Source organism: Prionailurus viverrinus, chromosome E3 (assembly GCF_022837055.1).
Source record: "Prionailurus viverrinus isolate Anna chromosome E3, UM_Priviv_1.0, whole genome shotgun sequence".
In the NCBI taxonomy this organism is placed as follows: Eukaryota; Metazoa; Chordata; class Mammalia; order Carnivora; family Felidae; genus Prionailurus; species Prionailurus viverrinus.
In genome coordinates, this window is record NC_062576.1 from 27,405,388 (window position 1) to 27,417,076 (window position 11,689).

General features: G+C 43.0%; 1 pseudogene; it reads right to left on the minus strand.

The window, feature by feature from the left end:
• Positions 1-10,313: 10,313 nt before the first annotated feature.
• Positions 10,314-10,927, minus strand: LOC125154711 (60S ribosomal protein L15-like; annotated as a pseudogene).
• Between the last annotated feature and the right edge of the window lie 762 nt (positions 10,928-11,689).

An 11,689-nucleotide genomic window follows, 5' to 3' on the forward strand; every position in this document is an offset into this window, starting at 1 on the left:
CCTGGTTGTAAGGTGATGTCTGGCAAATGACAACTTCTGTAGGTCTCCCTGTTAGGTAAAAAGAGAAACTACCTCAAGGGATGCTAACAGCGCACTTGAAACAGCTTGGGGCCAGGGCATGGCCAGCATTCAGTAATGTAACTTTCTTTTTTTTTTTTAATTAAAATTTTTTTTTAATGTTTATTTCTGAGAGAGAGAGACAGAGCATGAGTGGGGGAGGGGCAGAGAGAGAGGGAGACACAGGATCTGAAGCAGGCTCCAGGCTCTGAGCTGTCAGTACGGAGCCTGACACAGGGCTCGAACTCAGACTGTGAGATCATGACCTGAGCTGAAGTCCGACCTGAGACGCTCAACTGACCGAGCCACCCAGGCGCTCCAGTAATGTAACTTTCTGAAAGGAGATCCTGTAAGAAGATGTGGGAACTAGCTAGGAATGCCAAGACTGACCCTGATTAGTAGGCCCCACTTAATCTTAGAAGAAAGCAAGATGACAGGCATGTCTGGATTTCCGGCCTATGATGTGCTTAGGGGTTTAGCAAACCAGAATTGAAGTGTGCTTTTCCACTAAGCCATGATGTCCTCATCTGCATAATGGGAATAGTGGAAAACCTACTTGAAAGTTGGGGGAAAGATGACGTTATGTAAAACAGTTAATTAGCGCTTGGCAGTCCTATATGTAGTTGTATTTCTCAGGTGAAGTGAGTCCGGAAGAATCTTAAAAGAGTTGATTGATTATTTCTCTTAATGCCAAGATTGTGAGCTCTAGGAAGACCGGTTGTGTTTTGTTTACTGTTGTATCTCCCCCTAGACTGATGCTTTGGCACAGTGGATGCCTCTGAAAGTGCATCTTGATTGAATGAATCATCCTCTTGGGCACTGATTCTAAGTACTAAAATAGAACAAAATGGTTCCATTTGTTGTCAACACGTAGTGGGGATCTTCTGTCCTTTGAAGTGGTCATGGGTAGAAAGAAATAGGTGCTAAGGTAGGGAAAATTGAGTGGCCAGTTGATGGTTTTAATGGCAACAATTCCCTTGTATTGATGAGGAAGCAGATGGTTTTAGCCCATATTTCTGAGATCCAGTAAATAGAGTAATAACATGATCTGAGAGCTGGTTGGCCTGAACTAGACTCTGAGGTTTGAGGATCTGGAGACTACTTAGGTTCCTGCTGACAGGATAGCTTACTGCTCAGAGGTGTGGTGTGAACACAGCCTTTCCTCCCAACCTGCCGTTCCCACAGGCAGGCAGAGACCAGGAGGTGAGTGTGGGGCTGCCAGCATTTTGATCATCTGAGCCTACCAGATGCATTTTGAGTCTGTTTTTTATAAATATTTTTTTTTTCAACGTTTATTTATTTTTGGGACAGAGAGAGACAAAGCATGAACGGGGGAGGGGCAGAGAGAGAGGGAGACAGAATCGGAAACAGGCTCCAGGCTCTGAGCCATCAGCCCAGAGCCCGATGTGGGGCTCGAACCCACGGACCGCAAGATCGTGACCTGGCTGAAGTCGGACGCTTAACCGACTGTGCCACCCAGGCACCCCGAGTCTGTTTTTTAAAAGGGGCCTCAGCACCTATCCAGATCCTGGATTTTTAACCTAAAACCTATAGACAGATGACAGACGACCTTTATGAAAACAACATGCAAAATTGATACTCATGCATTTGTTTTTGGAGAGACATTCCATAGAGCCTTTGATCAGAGGCTGAAAGAAATTTAGGAAGGTTAAAGAATCACACTACCAAAGACCTCATCTTAGGACATCTGTGTCCATGGTCAGTGTGTGCTGTGTTCTCATTTACAGGCTGTTTGACCTTACCTTTGGGTAATGTGGGTTCACTCTGGCAATGGTGCCAGATAGAGGAGCTCTAAATTCTTAGGGTAAGAATGTCTTTCTTGGTCAAGTCAGCATCTGAGAGATGGCTTCCTTCACTGCAGGCTAAGAAGTTTGCTTCCCACTCCTGACCCCAAAGAAAGCAAGCTCTGGGAGATCCCAAATTTGGTTCTCACTTGATTCCTAATTCCTAAATTAACCACCCCAAATGGCCCTCACCTCTGAACCTTGGTTAAGGCTCACCCCACCTGGAATGTCTTTTTCCTGTTCTCTGGAGATGTTCCTAGGAGCCAGCTTAAATGTCTCTTCTGCCATAAGTCTTCCTCCAGAAGAATATGTGCTGTTACACTTTTCTCCTAAAGATAAGAATGCATTAATAAGTAGGTTTCTTTGCTCCTAAAAATAAGAATGCCTGTTGAATGTTTACTATGTGCCAGGCATAGAATTTAGCTTCACATATACCATCTCATTTAATTTCAGCAATTCTTCCAAATGACTACTATTACTGGCTCTCGTTTTTCAGCTGCAAAATGAAGCGCAAGAGTTGTGAAGCCATGTGTTCAAGATGCTATGAAATGGCAAAGTCAGGATTTAAATGTACAGACTTTCCTGGCCCTTAACCATGTTCTGTCATGCTTTCTTGTCTTCACCGTACCTAGGGCTTATGAGATACTTAACATGTCTAGGTGTTTGGGGTACAAGGGTACAAGCATCTGGTCCCCACCCTCATTGCTCATTGGACCCTTTTCATCTGTAATAGACCGACCTCTCCATGGGGGTGGGGAGGGGGGAAGTCTGTTACTCATCTCTATAACCAGCAGCTAGACTATCAAAGGGGATATTGACATGTTTAAAAAAAAGTCCTTTCTGACTTTTCATGGCTGTGTGGGACAGCATGCTTTTTTTTTTCTTTGAAGTTTGAGAGAGAGTGTGCAAGTGGGAGAGGGGCAGAGGGAGAGAGAATCCTAAGCAGGCTCTCTACTGTCAGTGCAGAGCTTGGTGTGAGCTCAGTCTCAGCCATGAGATCATGACCTGAGTGGATATTAAGAGTTGGGCGCTTAACCAACTGAGCCACCCAGGCACCCTGGAGGAGAGCATGCTTTTTTTTTTTTTTTTTGTCAAATTGGTTTCCATACAACACCCAGTGCTTATCCCAAAAGGTGCCCTCCTCAATACCCATCACCCACCCTCCCCTCCCTCCCACCCCCCCGTCAACCCTCAGTTTGTTCTCAGTTTTTAAGAGTGTCTTGAAAGCATGCTTTTTAAAGTGGAATCCTGTCCAGCACCCGTGCTGTGTGCTGTGTTGAGTTCACAGATTTCCATTGACCCAAGAATTGGGAGTAGAGTGGGATGTGGGCGGGATTCAGTGTAGGGTTGTTGTCCTGGCGTTCAGGTCCCCCCTTTTATGTTTAAGTGATTTAACGGGCAACGGAATTGAAGACCATACAGAAGATAAACCAAAGGAGGCAATTAAAACAAAAACCATGCTTAAACAAATGGACTTTGGAATCAAATGCTGGCCTCAGTGTGTGACCTTGGGCTGTTTGCCTTGCCTATGTATCAGTTTCCACATCTTTAATATAGGGATAATAGTAATACTTCTGTGATGGTTGTGAAGATTAAATATAATGCTTGTGAAATGCTGGAGTGATAATTAGAGCTATTTGCAAAATACCCTGGTTCTTCCCCTGCCAGGCACATGCACTTTCCATGTGACCATTTCTGGCCAGTGAATTTGCTGTGAGAAGAAGTGCTGTCTGTACCTTCCAAACTGGAGCATTTAGTGGCTGGTGTGAGACCTTTGTGCCTGTTTTCTTTCTGCCATGGTGATGGGTGCTGTGCAAGAAGTAGCTGCTTCATTACTCCAGGCCTCAGTGATGGTGACCGTCCAGAAGCTCCAACCATCTACCAGTGGGAGTGTAGGAAGAACAAGAAATCATCTGATGATTTGGTTTGTTACATATCTACTGATAATAAGTGTTTAGACCAATCTCTGAGATTTATTAAGGGTTTATGTACTAAATTACAAAAAGGAATAGGATGGAGTGTAGAATAACAAAAGCAATTCTTTGGGTGGGTGTATGGAGACTATAGCACTCTCGGTTCTGAATGTAGTTTTTTTTTCATCAACTACCTCTGTCCCCCTCCAGGTGTCCATGTGGGTCTTAAATACCCCACCCCCCAGCCCTCTGACACAGATATTCAGTCCCTGGAGGGAGCACCTACTGCAAATCAGGTTGAAGATACCTTAAGATATTTTGAACTTGGGAGATGTGTAGTTTGTCTCTCTAAAATGGTGGAAATTATAAGGTGAAAACATTGAGTGCTCCTGGTTCTCATTATTTCTGCCACGTGAAAAAGGTTACTTTGGGCAAAAAGGATGGTCTATGAATGAGCAGCACAGATAAGCTAGATCAAGTCTTTGTGTGGTTGAGTCTGGGCTCTCCCTGACATGCTGCTACATCCCTTCCCACGTTTGTATTTTGTGAGCACCGAATAACATTCTCCTCTTTTACTTAAAAAGAAGTACTTGTTTGAGCTGAAAGCTACTAGTTTGGGCTAAATTTTAGTCATTCATTTGCATACTAATACAGTCCTACTTCCAGCTCTTTCCCTGTTGTGTTCTGGGACTTTATGGGGTTCGATCTTGCCCTTCCTCAAATGAGGGATGGGAAATTGGTTCTCCCTCCTTTATCAGTTAGTGTTCCTCAGTTGCAAAAAACCTCTCAAGCTAGTCTAATTTATTGAAGGATATAAAATAACTTGTGGAATCTCTGGAAGGGCCAGAGAATTCGTTTGGCTTTTGCATCTAGGCATGGATTTTCCATTTTACCTCTGGCCCATTCTTTGGAGAACTGTAGCTGCTTCTGGACACACAGCTCCCTCTGTGACCCCGTGTTCCTAACATGCTCCTGAGTTCTTTGCTGTTTCTAGAAGCTTGAGGTTTCTCTGTTACCTTTACTAGAATACCCTTGGTACCATGGACACTTTGGGTTGGATAATTCTTTGTTGGAGTGGGGAAGTCCTGTCTTGTGCATTGTAGGATGTTTAGCAACATACTTGGCCTCTCCACACTGGATGCCACTTGAGACAACCAGAAATGTCTCCAGGCATTGTCACATCCCCCAGGTTGAGAAGCGGTGCTGTATAGGTCAAAAGTTAACAACCCAAATGCAAACAGACAGTGCCAGAGCAAAGTTCAGAAGTAGGCCTGTGTGCCATTCATCTATATAAAAGTTGTAGTTCAGGCTATCAAGCTGTTTAATAAAAAAGGTTCTGTCCTCCTACCTTGACAACTTCATAACACCAATCCCCAAACAAATCTTTTTATGTGATAAAGTTGACAAAATATCAAAACAATTTGATTGTATTTGAGTAAGTTGATGGGCCAGCAATATTTGGGTGAGAAATAAAATGAAGACCTTTGTGACTTACAAACTCTTATATATTTATTTCTTAAAGATTATTTCTCTTGCCTTCATTTCCATAAAATCACTAAATAGGTTGTTATAATAAATTTTGTTGTGTAATTTGTGTTCTATTGGCAGTAATGACTCAAAGGACAAAATATAATTTTCAAAATTTACAATTTCAGAATATAAAAAAGTTTGAATTTATTTTCAGAGAAAATGTAAATGAAGGTTAATGTAAAAAAAATTAAAAATTTAAATGTTCAGAAACATCAGCTAAGGTTTTCTAAAATATTCAAAAGTATTTATTAAAATTATAGGGCAAGGGCACCTGGGTGGCTCAGTTGGTTAACCATCTGACTCTTGTTGTCGGCTCAGGTCATGATTTCATGGTTGTGTGAGATCGAACCCCGTTTCGGGCTCTGTACTGATGGTGTGGAGCCTACTTGTGTGATTCTCTCTCTCCCTCTATCCCTCCCCTGCTCGCGCTCTCTGTCTCTCTCTCTGTGTCTGCCCCTCCCCTGCTTGTGCACTGTCTCCCAAAAGAGATAAATAAACATTGAAAAAAATTTTTTATTACAGGGCAAAATACAAAGTGTTATATAAGTAATAGGTATCAAAGTTTTAAAGCAAAGTTGTATAAAGCTGAAATTTTTAAATAATATTTTCAAAACTTAATCTTATGTAATTTTGTTACACAAGTTTTTGTAGTTCTAGTATTCAGTGTCTGTAGTTGCTAATGTAAAGAACTGGTGTCACTTCACACATCTTGTGTCTAGATCTCATGCATACAAATGAGAGAGTGATATAAATTGTTTAAATTGCAGAATGTTCCTTGGCTACAGTAAGCTGAGGACAGCTGAGAACATGAAGAGAAACAGAAAAATGGATGCTCAGCATTGCTGTTATGTTAGAATCTAATGCATGCATGCCACTCGAGAAGTTAATTAAGTTAATTAATCTGTCATTTCTCTTACCTAAGTGCATTTTCAGTACTTCCTTCTCATCCTCTGAAGCACTTTGTGTCTACGACATTGGCAGAGGCTGGAGTCCACAAACCTTTGTGACCTTTAGATACAGTTGCCTTTTGTTGAGAGATTTCAGGGCAAGAGGTGAAGCGATCATTCCTTGGGGCCTGAACAGTGGTAGTTATGCAATGGGATGTTGAGGATTACAGATCATGCAGAGCCAGTGCCGAGCACATGATCCTGAGTGACAAGAGCACCCTCTGTTCCTTCATATGTTTATTTATTTTTTTTATGTATTTCTGAGATACGGGGCCAATCTTGGTAGGATCTAAGTGCACTACTGGCTGGAAGGAACCTGGGGAAACAAGTCCCTGGCCTCTACCCTGGGGATCTTTAGACTCCATACAGGAATTTTCTCCAAACACAGAGTGCTCAAAAGGTGCTGGGGAACCAAACATGTAGAATAGAGAAATCCAGGGCTGCGTCCCTCTCCCAGTACAACTAATGAACTGGCAAAAACTGTCAGAATCAGCTTTTGAAGAACTCGGAAATCTAGTCAAAAACTGAAAACAAGGGAAAGCTTGAAGAGGGAAACTGCTGCTTTATGGTGAGAGTGCTGTGGCATTTTAAAATGGCCATAGGAAGGGTGCCCAAATGTCTGGTGCTGGTTGCTAGTGCCAGAAGAAGCAATATAGAACTTATTCTCAAGGAGTGTGGCTGTGGGTGTTCAGCTGTCTGGATGGTGCTCTCTCAAGGACAGGTGGAAAGGCTTCCTATTTCTTCACTCAGGGCATCCCCAGGGCTGTCATGGCTTTCCAGGTGGCTTTTGCTGAAAGCATTTAAAGGCACAGGTACTGGGCTCAGTGGCCTGGAACAACACCTGGGACAAGTAATAGACCAAGAAGCCTGGGAAAGAAGAGACTGGGACAGACCTATGTGGGAATAGAGCTTTTGAAAGCTTCTGTGTATGCCTGGGAATCAAGAAAGCCATGTGCAGACTAAGAGTGAGACACACATACTTGGCAAAGGCCTAAGAAGACTCGAAGCTTTCATGTCTTGCTGGCCTTTGGGCTCTGTGTGAGGAGGGAGTGAAGCTAAGGCAGAGTTGTAAGCAGCCAGAATAAACGTTCAAGGAATTAGCCCTGACATGGTTCCATTTTGCAAAGATACAGGAGAGTATTTTTTTCTTTCCTTAAAAAAATTCTTTCTTTTGTTTGCTGCAGGCATTTAAGGTAACTGTAAGATACCAGCTATCTTATCCGAATAAGCTAAAGGAACGCAGAGTTCAGTGGTAAAGAGCACAGACCTCAATACAAATAGTTGAGAAAGTCTGTAAGCAAGCTAACACCAGCAACTCACAATAGGCAATGGTAAACCCTGGGAGGAAGGAAAATCTGACTTCTAGAGTTGCTACATAAAATAGAAACTGTCCATGAGGCAGCCTAGATTTTGGACTTACTAGACAAAGACTTTAAACTGTCTTAAATATGTTCAAAGAGCTCAGGGAAACCAGGAGAACAATGTCTGAGCATATAGAGAATATCAATAAAGAGGCAGGAATTTTAAAAAGGCACCAAATACGAATTTTGGAGCTGAAGAGTATAACTGAAAGGAAAAACTCATTCACTAGGGAGGCTCAATAGCAGATTTGTGCAGGCAGGAGAAGGAATCCGTGAACTTAAAGGTAGGTCAATTGAGATTATTCAGTCGGAGAAGCAGAAGGAGAAAAGAATGAAGAAAAATGGCCAGAGCTTGAGACCTGTGGTACACCATCAAGAATACTAACATCTGTGTGAATGGGAGTCCCAGAAGGAGTAAAGACAATCAGATCAGTAGAATAGAATGAGAGTCTAGAGACACACACACAGATACCATACATCTATGGCCAATTAATTTTGACAAGGGTACTAAAGCCATTTAATGGAGAAAGAATAGTCTCTTCAAAAAGTTATGCCGGACAACTGGGTATTCATGTGCAAAGAAAGTCGGACCTTGAGGAACACCTGGGTGGCTCAGTCAGTTAAGCGTCTGACTTCAGCTCAGGTCATGATCTCACGGTTTGAGTTTGAGCCCCACATCGGGGCTTGGACCTTGAACTCACATCATATACAAAAATGAATTCAAAATGAATCAAAGATCTGAAGGTAAGAGCTAAAATGAAAGAAAACTCTTGGAAGAAAATATGGTAAGTTTTCATGACTGACTTTGGCAATGGATTTTTAGATATGACCCCAAAAGCACAGGCAGCAGTAACAACAACAAAATAGATACATGGGACAATATCACAATTTAAAACTTTTATGCATCAAAGGACACTGTCAAGAAAGTGAAAAGACCTCTTACAGAATGGGAAAAAATACTGCAGACTCATGTATCTGATTAGCATGTAGTGTCCAGAATATATAATGGACTCTTATAGCTCAACAACAAAAAGACTAGGTGATTAAAAAATGGGCAGAGGATTTGAATACACATTTCTGTGAAAGAGACATACAAATGGCCAACAAGCACATGAAACAAGATGCTCAGCATCGTTAACTGTGAGGGAAATGCCAGTCCAAACACGACAAGATACCACTTCACAATAGGATGGCTATAAAGAAAGAAAAAAAGCAACAGGTGTCGGTGAGAATCTGAGGAAATTGGAACCCTCAGACAATGCTGGTGGGAATATGCAATGGTGCAGCCACTGTGGGAAGCAGTTTGGAAATTGCTCAACAAGTTAAAACCCGAATTACTGTATGCCCCAGCAATCACTCTAATGTACATACTCTGAGGTATATTTTTTGTATATATACAAAGGATTGGAAACATGTATTTAAACAAATGCTTGTATAAAATGTTCATACACTGTTGACAATAGAGCCAACTTGTAGGAACAACTCAAATGTCCATGGCATGATAAACAATCTGAAGTGATAGCGGACTATCACTTCTGCCATAAAAAGGAAGGAAGAGCTGATACATGCTGTAATGTGGATGAACCTCAAAAACATGCCAAGTGAAAGAAGCCAGACACAAAAGGTCATATATTGTATTGGTGCACGTATATGAATCATCCAGAATAGGTAAATCTGGGAAGAGGGGGGAACGGGATGCCTGCTTAATGGGTATGGTATTTCATTCGTGGATATGAATATGTTTTGGAACATGGAAGGGGTGGTGGTTTTACAACTTTGTGAATGTGCTAAATGCCACTGAATTGTACACTTTAAAATGGTTAATTTTATGTTCTGTGAATTTTACCTCAATGAAAAAATAAAAAGAGGTGCTACACAGCCTGAAAATGTGATGGATGTCTACCACCCTGCCTCGAACAGCAGTGAGGTCTGTGCTGTTTTTGGAAGTGGCGTTTTTTACAGGTATATTTGGGGTTCCCTCTTAGTGGGATTTAAACGTGTCTTCATATGTCTGATAAGTGGGGGTGGGGCGGTGAGACCGTCAGAGGCCTAGGAAAGAACCACATGGCCCTGTTAATCCAAGAAAAGGGGTGTTTCTGAGTTTGGCCTTGTCATTCGGTGCAGTCCGTGTTGGGGACATTCCCAGATCTGTTCCTGGACAGAAGGGTTGAATGTAAACTTTGCAAGTCTGTTATTCTAAAATTCATAAGCCCCATTTGGGAGCCGTCTCCCAGAGTATAAGACACAGAAGAGGAGACAGTCATTCTCTCCCAGGTTGCTGTGGAACTTACCCATGAAGGTCCTCAGGACATTGGAGGCAGCCCCTCGTGGAACAGATGCTTCCTCATGGAGCAGGGCTCCTTTGTGACCCCACGTAAGGCAGCACCTGGGGACTCCCAGAAATACTTCAGAGCACTTTGCAGAAAGTGTAGACCTCCGGGAGCCAGTAGGGCACTGGGCCAGTGAAATGATGAGTTATTGTTATTTCAAGGTACATGGACAGTACATCCTGAGGTGACAAGAAGTGTTTGTTGTATTACAGGGATTATTTTAAATGGGGCAGAAACCGCTCCTGTCAGCACACATGGAATCTTGAACTTGGTACAGTGCCTTGCACAGTGAAGGAGGCCCTCAAGAAACCTATTTTTTTGGCTGTCCTGAATTGTCTATTAGGTCATTATTTTACAAACATTACTTATATTAACAGGGATGGTGGAGCTGGGGAGTACTGCGTCTTCTCCATGGCCTCTGCGAGAACCCAGTAGTGTGGTGGGACTTGTGACCCTTTCCAAGGCCACGGCTCTTGAGGCCTGCGGCTTGCTGTCAGTCCTCCCAGCTCCCTGTGCTTGTGGGCTGGTTTGGTGATCCACTGGGAGTCAGGATTTCCTCTGATCACTTTACGGAACAGATCAGTGAGGATAACAACTTCATGGAATCTTCGCCAACCCGGTAAAAGGACTCCGGACTCTCAGAGCCCCACATTGGCATCCGGCTTGTACCTCTGCAACAGAATGAAGGCTTCAGGCAAACTTTAGCTGGTTAACCCCATGATGGACGGGCTTGCCGTAGGTCACACTCTTAGGAACTGGGCCATCATGCTGCACAGAGATCCGATACATGACATGACCTTGCTTGGCCTTGTACCCCAGTCTGCGCGCTTTTACCGGGTTGTGTTGTGGCGGGGGGGGGGGGGGGGGCGGTGGGCAAGGAGAGCAGAGCTGGCAATACTGCCTGCAGCACAGCCTGAGAAGAAAGCGCATTACGCTCGACTGCTTCTTCCTCTGTATCTGCTGGATGTGCTTCTAAGCACCCATTTTGGGCTTATCCTGGAGCTGATGGCTTATGCTTCCGCCAGAAGGAAAGGAAGAAGCATTTTTTGAGGGGCGCCTGGGTGGCTCAGTTGGTTAAGTGACTTCGGCTCAGGTCATGATCTCTCGGTTCGTGCGTTCAAGCCCCGCATCGCTAGCAGCACGGAGACTGGGACTCTCACTCTAGCCTCTCTCTCTGCCCCTTACCCACTTGTGCTTTCTCTCTCTCAAAATAAATGAATAAACTTAAAAATTTTTAAATATATATTTTTTATTTTTCTAATTTTACTTTTTATTTATATTTTAAAATATAATTTACTGTCAAGTTAGCTAACATGCAGTGTATACAGTGTGCTCTTGGTTTCGGGGGTGGAGTCCCGTGATTCATCGCTTACGTACATTACCCAGTGCTCATCCCAACAGGTGCCCTCAATGCCTGTCACCCATTTTCCCCTCTCCCCTGCACCTACCCCCCTTCAACCCTGTTTATTCTCTGTATTTAAGAGTCTCTTATGAGTTTTCCTCCCTCTCTGTTTGAAACTATTTTTTCCCCTTCCCTTCCCCCATGGTCTTCTGTTAAGTTTCTCAGGTTCCACATATGAGTGAAAACATGATGTCTGTCTTTCTTTGACTGACTTATTTCAGTTAGCATAATACCCTCCAGTTCCATCCACGTTGTTGCAAATGGCAGGATTTCATTCTTTCTCATCGCCAAGTAATATTCTCTTGTATACATAAAACACATCTTTATCCATACATCCGTTGATG